This window comes from Lutra lutra, chromosome X (assembly GCF_902655055.1).
Source record: "Lutra lutra chromosome X, mLutLut1.2, whole genome shotgun sequence".
Taxonomy (NCBI): domain Eukaryota; kingdom Metazoa; phylum Chordata; class Mammalia; order Carnivora; family Mustelidae; genus Lutra; species Lutra lutra.
In genome coordinates this window covers 97,143,408-97,153,988 of record NC_062296.1, presented here as the reverse complement: position 1 = coordinate 97,153,988, position 10,581 = coordinate 97,143,408, and positions in this window count along the sequence as shown.

Here is a 10,581-nt window from a genome sequence, read left to right as displayed (position 1 = left end):
ATGGTGGTCATAATTACTGAGTAAACTGTATTCCGTGTGATGTGTTTGGATACCTGGACCCTTCTCCTTCTACATCAAAACCTTTGTTCCTGTGTCCTCAAAAATGTCTTCTTCTCTGACCATGCTTGGGAATCAGTCCCATTTGGATGCTTGCTTACATCTCAGAAGTGGAAACAAAGAGGAATCTTAGGGAAACGTTGAGAATCTGAAGAGGGGGACCCTCCTGTCATGCAATGTAAACTTCTGAGATGCAGAAGGAGTAAATACAGTGTTAATTGTGGCTCCAGCATAGGCATTCAGTACGTTGGTAAGTGTGTGTATGTGTGTGTGTAGGCATGCACACATAGTCATAGATCTACACATCCCAGGTACCTAGCGCAACTGAGGTCCCACAACCATGCAATAAACAGAGTCCCCTACCTGCATATCATCATCCAGCAGACGAGTGAAAATTCCAATAAGAAAAAAAAAATCCCTATCTTTTTTCTTCTGGTGACAATTTCTAACAAAACTAATTCAACCAACACAGCAAATAACACAATGAGAAATAAGGAAAGTTGGTGGTATTTCTTCCCCGACAACCCTCCTTTGCCGATACACATCAAAATATACCAAGAATACTTAAGAAGTGAGACTTACAAGAAATGAGTGCCTCTCTCTGCAAATAACCTCAATCCTGTTGTGCTTAAGTCAAGAATATGGTGAAGAGAAAAAGGAGAAAAGAAGATATTGTTATGGAGTCGAATTAAGACCGTCATTCCCCTTAAGTTGGTGCATTGGACAGGGGACATATTCAAGTGCATGGAGCTCTCCCAAACCCCATCTTTGCATACCCATCCCTTAATATTCCCTAAAGAAATCATTTCAATTCTTGTTCATTTCCTTAAAGACTCTTGCTTCTCCATGCTTCTGAGCAACTACCAAAAATGTTATTGATGTTTTCAACAACTAGTCTGTTGTTGCTAAACTCTTGGGACAAGGCACAATATCTACGCTATGGGACCTTACAGCTCGGTGATTATATCCCCTCCATCCAAGTTAGCGGGATTAGGAAAGTGTTTGCCCCCTGTCAACCCACAATGGAGGAAGTGAGTGTGAGACATACATATCTGCTGACGTAGTGATGGAGAAGGGTCCATGGTGGGTCACGTCAGCATTACCTTGCTCACCTGACCAAAGAAAGTACCCAAGGCTGTACAAGAGCATCCTGCCACACTCTCAAGAAATTACTGAAGCATGGACCAAAGGGGAGAGCCCTAGGTGTGTGCTTTACTCTACTTTACATTTTAAGCATCTGTGTTCTTCTTGTGGGCTCCCCCACTCTGTCAGAACTCCCTGCCTTCTGATGCTGCTCACTATTCATTGGCTCTGAGAACCTGCCCACTGAATGCTAGATTGGGTAATTTGAAATAAAATATATTAACTTAAGGATTTGCCCATTCACGAATTATTTGCCTATTAACACAACATAATCCCTTAAGAGTAAATGCCAATAGTTAAATTTCAGGTAAATGTTCTTCAAAGATTTTGAGGCATGATCTCAAGGTATGTTAAAGTGTTTAAAAAAAAAAAAAAAAAACAACCTGTAGCCTTACTTTAGAGAATCAATTCAAGTTCCAATCAATGTTTGATTAAATCTGCATGCACATTTAAAACCCTAGTTGTGGAAAGAAATAGATCAATGTGGAATAATTTAACAGTGATTATTTTTATTTAAATATAGGTAATAGATCTCTACACAAATTATATCTAAAATGTATGTCTTACCTGTACAATTTAATTCAGAACATGTGAACAGAATATGGATGGTGATGGCAATTTAGAGAAGAGGGGTACTATTCCTGGTTTCCTATTTAAATGAGGTTTCAAACCACAAGTTTCAGAAGCAATCACTAAAACCCCTGCAATATGAAAAAAAAAAAAAAAAAGAATAAGACAGAAAAAAAGAACCCACCTACACTGTTATGGTAAGGCCAACAGAGCTTGCAGGTAGAATAAAAATTTACTATAAAATAGCATCAATTATTAATAGCATATTTTGTATTCTGGATGGAAACACAATGCATTTTTCAAGAGGAGATGCTACAAATAGATATCAGTCATGTTCTCTGGCAGAATAAACCATTTGCTAGCAATATTCAGAAATAGGTATGAAATGGACACCTTTAATGCATTTTGCTGCATATATGTGTCATGGAATGGATGGTGTTTTATACCCCATCTTATTTTGTTGGGGTTTCCTTCAACTGGGTCCTGACCGTCGCTAAGTAAGTGATTTTAGGCACATTCCTCAGTCTCCTGTAACCTGTTTCCCCATATATAAAAAAGAAATAAACTAAATTGGGTAAATATGTGCTTTGTAGAACTCAGTTACAAGGCTTTTATCTGGTCAAAAGAGCAGAATGAGATGTACAATTATGTCCTGTCTGGAAAATGGGTCACCACAAAACCCCCAACCTTGCCTGTCATGAGGCTCCTTGGTCCTTTCTTGAAGTCTGTCATATGAAGAGTGGTTCCAGAGAACATTCAGGCAACTAGCTGGACAAACCAAGGAGGTGATTTACTCTTTTTTTCCTCAAAGAAATGTAAGTCCATAAGGGTTGGAGTCAAGAGTTCCCAGGTTTATGCCAGTGAACTGCGTGAATCTCTTTGGTATGGGGAGGTGAGTAAAACAGATTCCTTTAATGTTTCATGGATGACATTTTGCTCGATGGTGATAGATGGTACATGAACGGATGGATGGTTATGTAGATAATAGGTAGATGGCAGATAGATAATAAATGATTGACAGATAGATGATAAATATAGTTAGTTGAGTATACATGATAGATGATGAATGGATAGATGATAGATACATAGATTTGATAGATATGATAGATGCATGGATGGATGGATGGATAGACAGATGGATGGAAGGATGGATGGATAAATGGATGGATGAATAGATAGGATAGATGGGTGGGTGGATAGATGGATGGAATGGATGGATGGATGGATGGATGATGGATGGATAGATGATAGATACATAGATTAATCAGATAGATAGATATGATGAATGGGTAGATGGATAGATAAACAATGGATAGATGGATGGATGGATGGGTAGATGGATTATAGATGGATATAGATGATAATACATGATAGATACTTAAATGATAAACAGGTTATAGATTATATGTGGTAGATTGGTAGGTAGATAATTATGATAGATGACTGACAGATGATGGATTAGGTAGACAGATAAGAGAGAAAATATACCAAGTCAAACATGAAAGTGCAGTGTACAAAGTAATGTAGATTGAAATACAGTGTACATACAATAACTACCCCCTTTTCACAGGTAATATTCCATTAATTTTATTATTTGGGGTCACCACGGCCACAGTCAAGACATAACTACGTTAACAAGTTAACAAGCCCCTCTATCCCTCTGCAGCCAACTCTTTTCACATCACTTCTGGTCCCAGGCCAACAGGGATCCATGTACAGTCCACAAGCTTTTCTCCTCTACAATTTCATGTAAATGGCACCATGAGTGTGGGTAGACATTTGTGTCTGACTTCATTCACATAGCCTAATTTCTGACATCCATCTCTGTTGTTGCATTTACTAATGCTGTGTTGCCTTTGATTAATGAATACTATTTATTGTATGAGCGGGTAAACAAAATATGCATTCAGTAGTTGATGAACATATGGCTTGCTTCCACCTTTTTTCTTCTATTTTAAATAAAGATGCTATGACTTCATGTGCAAGTCTTGTGAAGACATATGTTTTCACCTCTCTGATGGATACCTAGGACTAGCATCGCAGGGCCATACGATTAATCTATGTTCATATTTGATATAGTCCATTTTTCCAAATGAGTAAAATAGATTATAAATACTCAGTTTCTTGAAGTTTGTATTTTTAACACTTGATTACAAATGTTAGCAAATGGTGGTGTTACTATTAAGGTTTTGCTGGTCTAAGAAAAATTTTTATATGCTTATTTTAAAATTAGAATTTTATTACCTCATTGGTTATATATGTTCTTTTTAGATATATGACACGTGATTAGTCAAATGGTTAATGTAAGAACAACTGTACACAAACATTTATTTTCTCCCAGAACCAGAGAATTACTTAAAATATTTAATTCTCAGTTCAGAGACTAATACTGCAAACATACATCTCCAATAGTTGGCATGTCCTAATTTATCACCTTATTATCTGTAAAAATTCAGCATATATTGAACAGACATTTTGAAGACAGATGGTTTTTAAAATTTATCCTATTTGATTTTAGATCACAGCATGCGTGTCAAAAGAACACAAACTCAATAATCATCGCCTCTGGGGTTGGTTTCTCTGTTCCATGCCCTTGAAGTGTAATAAATAATTTTGAAGAACGGATGACTAATTTTCCATGCATCAATTTCCTTTTCCCCGATTTTTCTCCATGATGCTCTGATTCTTTTCATTCATCACGATAGTGAATAAGATTCTCACGGACAGTTGTAAACCAGTGAGCAGGGACACAGTTTGGGTATAAGATAATTTTTTCTTAAGGTGTCAGTTTGCTGTGTAAGATAATTTAACACGAAGAACATTTTCTTTTAAGTGTATGCCTCTGCAGAAGGCACAGTTCAGTGTTCTTCACAATGATTCATTGATTAGACTCATCATTTGCCTTGGAGTATGACATCTTCATGGGGTACCAATTTATTGTGGGAATGTTTGATGACAGATGATTATTTAACTAGATGCCTTGAAAAAACGTGACGTCCAACCTCACTCTGTTGTGTTAAGTATTTGTTGATTCTACTTAAGACTGCCCACGTGGTCACCTGCTTTCCGAGGTGGCCAAAAATATCCAGATGGATAATTACACGTTTAAGCACAACAGGGATGGTGTCAATCTTTGCTCTCAGATGAAATTCAATGCAATGTTTCATGATGCTATCCAAAGTGACCGTAATGATGCTTTCCCTTTTATAAGGCAAATTATATTCTGTTTATCGTTCCTGATTGAACTAATTTAACCTTATTGGGTCTTCTTTAGTCGAGGAATGATTATTTAGTGCTTTCCACAGGGACATAGTTTTCCTGGAAAAGCAAGGTCAATACTAAGTATTCAACGATTTAGTGGTTGTACCGTTTGAATATGTAATTTCAAGGACTCTTCAGAGAATTCTCAATTTAAGAAATCCCCCATGGTTAATTGCTGAAGAATATACATAAGAACCTCAAGCTTCAAGGACAGGACTAATTTCTTCATTAAAATAGGGCAAGAGAGAAATAAGGGTTTAGAAAATAAGTACCCCATAAAATATATTGACATGGAGAGCTCCTCTGATTTGCTTTAAAATGTCTTTTCCTTGTCTTTTCAATATATATGGACTTTCCATTTTAAATTGAGTTTTCTTGTTTCTCTTATCAATGATTAGTTGAGTAGGATATTAGCTTGATCTATTTTCTTGCCCAAGATTTGTCTTCTAATTCAGAGGATGGCATACTGCTGGAAGAGTATGTGCCACTGTACAAAATGGAACCTTGTTGGATGAACTGCTTGGCCCATATATTGGAGATTCGAAAGCTGGACTTCCAGAAATCCGTTATTTTTGTTTCTAAATCCATCCTTCGAGACTTAGGAAAGAATCTGCAGATGGAGTTTACTGAACCTTGTTTTCACCTGTGAAGATGAGTAGCTCCTTCCCAATGGTGAGTCCACAAAGGCATGGCCAATATTACAAACAGAGTTGAGGTTTTAAGAAGTAATACTGATCTATGCATGCTCATGGGCCATGCAGTTATCAGCAAAACACAATTATCTGCCCAAATAATTCAGAAAAAAAAATGTTTTGCTTCAGAACAGATTTACATTTTTAACACTGAATTTCGTTGTACCTTAATTTGGGGGAATTTACTTAACATTAATGAAATAAGTATAGAAGGACTCGGGATGTTGCTACATTAGTGCGTTTTTCAAACATACAGAAAAGCAGTGCATTAGCTGGAGTAAAGAGCAGCTTGTATTTATACAATATACCCTGAATTCTCATCAGCTTTATGCAAAAAGTATATATACACATATATATTTTATATATACATATATATTTTAAGAAAGGGGTGTGTGTGTTTATATATAATTTATTTTTATTATATATATAATTTATATATATGTTTTATATAAAAATTTATATATAATATATATAATATATACATTTTTTCTTTTAAGTAGATTCCACACCCAGTGTGCTGTGAACCCCCACCCTGAGATCAAAATCTGAGATAACATCAAGAGTTGAACACTTAACTGACTGAACCACCCTGGTAGGTATATTTTTGATATCAGTTATGTCCATCATATGGACAGGGCCCAGATATCTGGTCCTGTTTCTTCTCTTTCTCCGGGTAGAATGCGCACACACACACACACACACACACACGCATGTGTATTATATATGCACGGATACATAAGATTCAACTCTGTATCTTCTGAGCAGTGGAATACATACTCATTTCCAAAAGTAAGTTATTCTACAATAATGTTTATTTTTAAAGATTTTATTTATTTATTTGAGAGAGAGAGCACAAGCAGGGGAGAGGCAGTATGAGAGGGAGCAGCAGACTTCCTGCTGAACTGGGAGCCCAACGTGGGGCTCGATCGCAGGACCTGAGCCAAAAGCAGATGCTTCACCAACTGAGCCACCGAGGCACTCCCAGAATATTCAAAATTTAAGTAGAATCTCCAAGTATCTCCCAAACCATAGACTAATGTTGAGGGCTTTCCCGTGAAAGCTTTTATTTCTGTGGGGAAAAGCAACATGTCAAGAAGAAACAGAGCTCAGATTTTCTTCTTTATGGTAATTCCGCAACTCAAACACATGACCCACCGACGACCAATGCCGGACACCTGGTAGACACATGTCCTGTTTTTGTGAGCGGTCTTGAACCACAAATGCCGATAGATGCCAGCGCCATCTTGTTCCTATGATCCCAGTGCCCCTTTCCCCATCCAGGCTCCATCCAGAAGAGCAAGGATGAACCCCCGACACATGGTCAGATGTAGCTCAGGAGATGTGTTGTATTTGTCCCCGTCCCTCATTCCCTGAAGCCACCCGAAGGGCATGTTTCCTCTTAATTCCTGGGAGGAGCAACCTGGCCATTCCTCTTCTCTCCACCTGGATACATGCAATCTCGAATTCAAGCACAGCAGCCCAAGCTGCTCACCACCATTCCTGTTGCAACCATAGACCAACACCTTCAGGGCTGGAGGGACTGAGTTACCGCAGCCCAAAGAAAGCTGCACCATTTACTTGGCGAATTCCTTCGGGACTGACTCACCCCTCTGGGAAATCTTTTCTGACCCCCATGTCATCCACATCAAACATTATCTCAGAGATGTATGTGGCGTAATGAAGACCAATCATTATCATTTGATGGGCTAATGGATGATGTTAGAGTCCTTTGTCATAACCCCACCAATAAACCAAAAGTAAAACTCTACCACTGTGAAAAACTTTGCCGCTTTGCCATGACTTTCTCATCAACGGGTGGTTAGTGGAGTAGGATTTTAGCTTGATCTATATCCTTGCCCAAGAATTAGCAAGAGCAGTTGGGGTTCACACTGATATGCCCCTTCTTCCTGCCATTATTCGCTAGCAAGTAGCTGATTAATAATTTTTTATTTATTTTTATTTTTAAATTTATTTTTTTAAAATTTTAATTTATTTTTTAAATTTCTTTTCAGTGTTCCAGAATTCATTGTTTATGCACCACACCTAGTGCTCCATGCAATACGTGCCCTCCATAACACCCATCACCAGGTTCACTCAACGTCCCACCTCCCGCCCCTTCAAAACCCTCAGTTTGTTTCTCAGAGTCCACAGCCTCTCATGGTTCATCTCCCCCTCCAATTGCCCCCAACTCCCTTCTCCTCTCCATCTCCCCATGTCCTCCGTGTAATAACGTGGATTAATATTTGTTGCGTTGAGAGAACGCAGGACTATTTTCACTGTAAACTCGTAATGTTTACTTTCAATATACTTCATGTATTAATAACATTTCTTGTTCTGGATTCCTATTTGCATCAATACAAAAGATCATGTCTCCTTGAAATTGCTAATTCTTGGCAGTCGAATCTCCTTATTGGGTTTCACAAGCCCATTATTTTTTTAAAATGCAGCCATTGTTATACTTTCGAAAAACTCTTAATCTTTTCAAATCACTGGAGATTCCTTTATTGATTTTTTTCCCCCTCAGTGGAAATCATCTCCCCGTTGTAAATTACATGTGAGGAGAATTTTGATGGGCAAATGCCATTTCATAATATTATGGTTCGTACCATGACGTTCCTTCTTAAAAATACACAGGGCTGTGATCTCCGGTGTAATTTCACAATGCACCCGTAGGAATCATTACATACCTCCAGGAACATTCACTGCTTATTAACACGATTCCATATATTTCCCTCACAGAACACTTGAAATAAATATACACTATTAATATTTAAAAGATTCATGGTGACATTAACTTTGGTTTCCTGGTTTTGTTTTTTTTTTTTTGTTTTTGTTTTTGGTTTTTTTTTTTTTTTTGATGCATTGTTGGGTTTGCCTATAGCAAGTGTATTATGAAATACTTAATCTTCCAACACCACCATCCCAGTTCTAGGGAGTCAGGCTGCTGTGCTAGCTAGGGGCTGGCAGAATCCTCACTTGGGTTTGGGTCCTGGGTGGGGATAACTCATGCATAAGATAACAGGGGTAACAGGTGCATAAGATGGACGTGTGAGGGGCAGATGAAGGAATTCAGCCCTTGTGCTTACCTAGGACATGAAGGGGACAATCAGATGATATCTGATAGAATGATATATATATATATATATATATATATATATATATACACACAAACACACATATGATGAGATCAATCTTGAGGGTATTAAAGGCAATCTGCTTTTAAAATCAATTTTGGTCCATGTTTCCATAATTTTTGAACCAGATTTCCAGTCCATGTGATGATATGAGATATGCATGTCCTATCATCACATATCATTATATATGTGATATATATTATATATGATATATATTATATGATATATGTTATATAATGTATGTATATATGATATGATATATGATACATATAATGTGATATATTATGTATATGTATATGTGTGTATATATGTATATATGTATAATGCACACACATATATATGTATTATATATGTATGTATAATATATGTATATATAATATATGCATATATAATATGATGTTATATATACACATATATCATATCGTATTATTGTATATAAGATATATACACATATATATCATATATAATGACATGTGATGATAGGACATGTATATTGTACCATCATATGGACTGAAATATTCATAGATTGTAATCTTTTGTTTCCAATCCATCCTTTGGGTTGGAATATCCACATATCATATCATCATGTATCCTAATGTTATCTATTATCTACCAATCAATCATCTATCTAATCTACCTACCCATCTATCTATCTACACACACACACACACACACACACACACACACACATTTATATTCTAGTTGTGGCTTGCTTCTCTTGCTAGGGGTTTTCATGGGAATTGTGTTCTGTTCCGCTTGGATGTATCTCCTACCCACGTCATTTCTGGTTCGGAAATACCCACATCATTCTCTAAAGCTCTTACAAATTCTATTAATTAAGGGCTTCCTATTAATGAATCCATTTCTGCTTAAACCAGCTGGAAGAATTCTTTGAAAAATGCTGATCCTATAATAGGAGCCTGATCCTCCTAGCTTTAATTAGTGGTTCAGTTACTAATGTTGCCAGTGAGCTCTGGGACGCAAACCTTCCCCAGGAGTCCCAGAACATCTCAAAGGCACGAGAAACGTTTCCCAACGCTCCTTCCCCTTTGCAGTCCCCAATTTCTTCCGTCCTTGGTTTGTGCCTGTTCATTCACAAGTTCCAGTAAGGGGCACCTTGAGTTTACAAGACAGGTCACTCTGTACGATTTTGAAATGAAGAGATTTGTGCAAAAAAGGCACATTCATCTCACGAGTATTAATTAAAGACAGTCTGTTTTTAAAACCTATTTTGGGGCACGTTTCCATATTTTTGAACTGAACTTCCCAGCCAATGGATGGCTCCTCAGAACTTGGCATGAAGCCCCAACACCCCATTATACCTACGTGTTCTTTCAGGGGCAATCCATAAGCATATTTACGGGCACCTCAACCTTACATCCCTTTACCGATTTTAAGGCAGTTTTCTTTTCCTATTTTTCTTCTCTGCTCCACATTGGGAAAATCTCCGGTGATTAGTAAAATTTCCCCTGGATAATACTCCCAGTACATTTCCATTCCGGTGTCCTTCTCTGTCTATAACTATGCTCGTCTGCGTTCGCACGTGGTCCCAGGCTCGGAACAAAACTGTGTAGACTGATGCAGACTCGTGGCATAGATGGTAAAGGTACCAACAATGGCGCCAGTGAAGGTGCTGACAATGCAGTCACTTTTCCAGTGACCAATGATATCCCTGACCGGAGCCATGGGATTTTCCCACAGGATTCAGCGGGTACACTGGTATT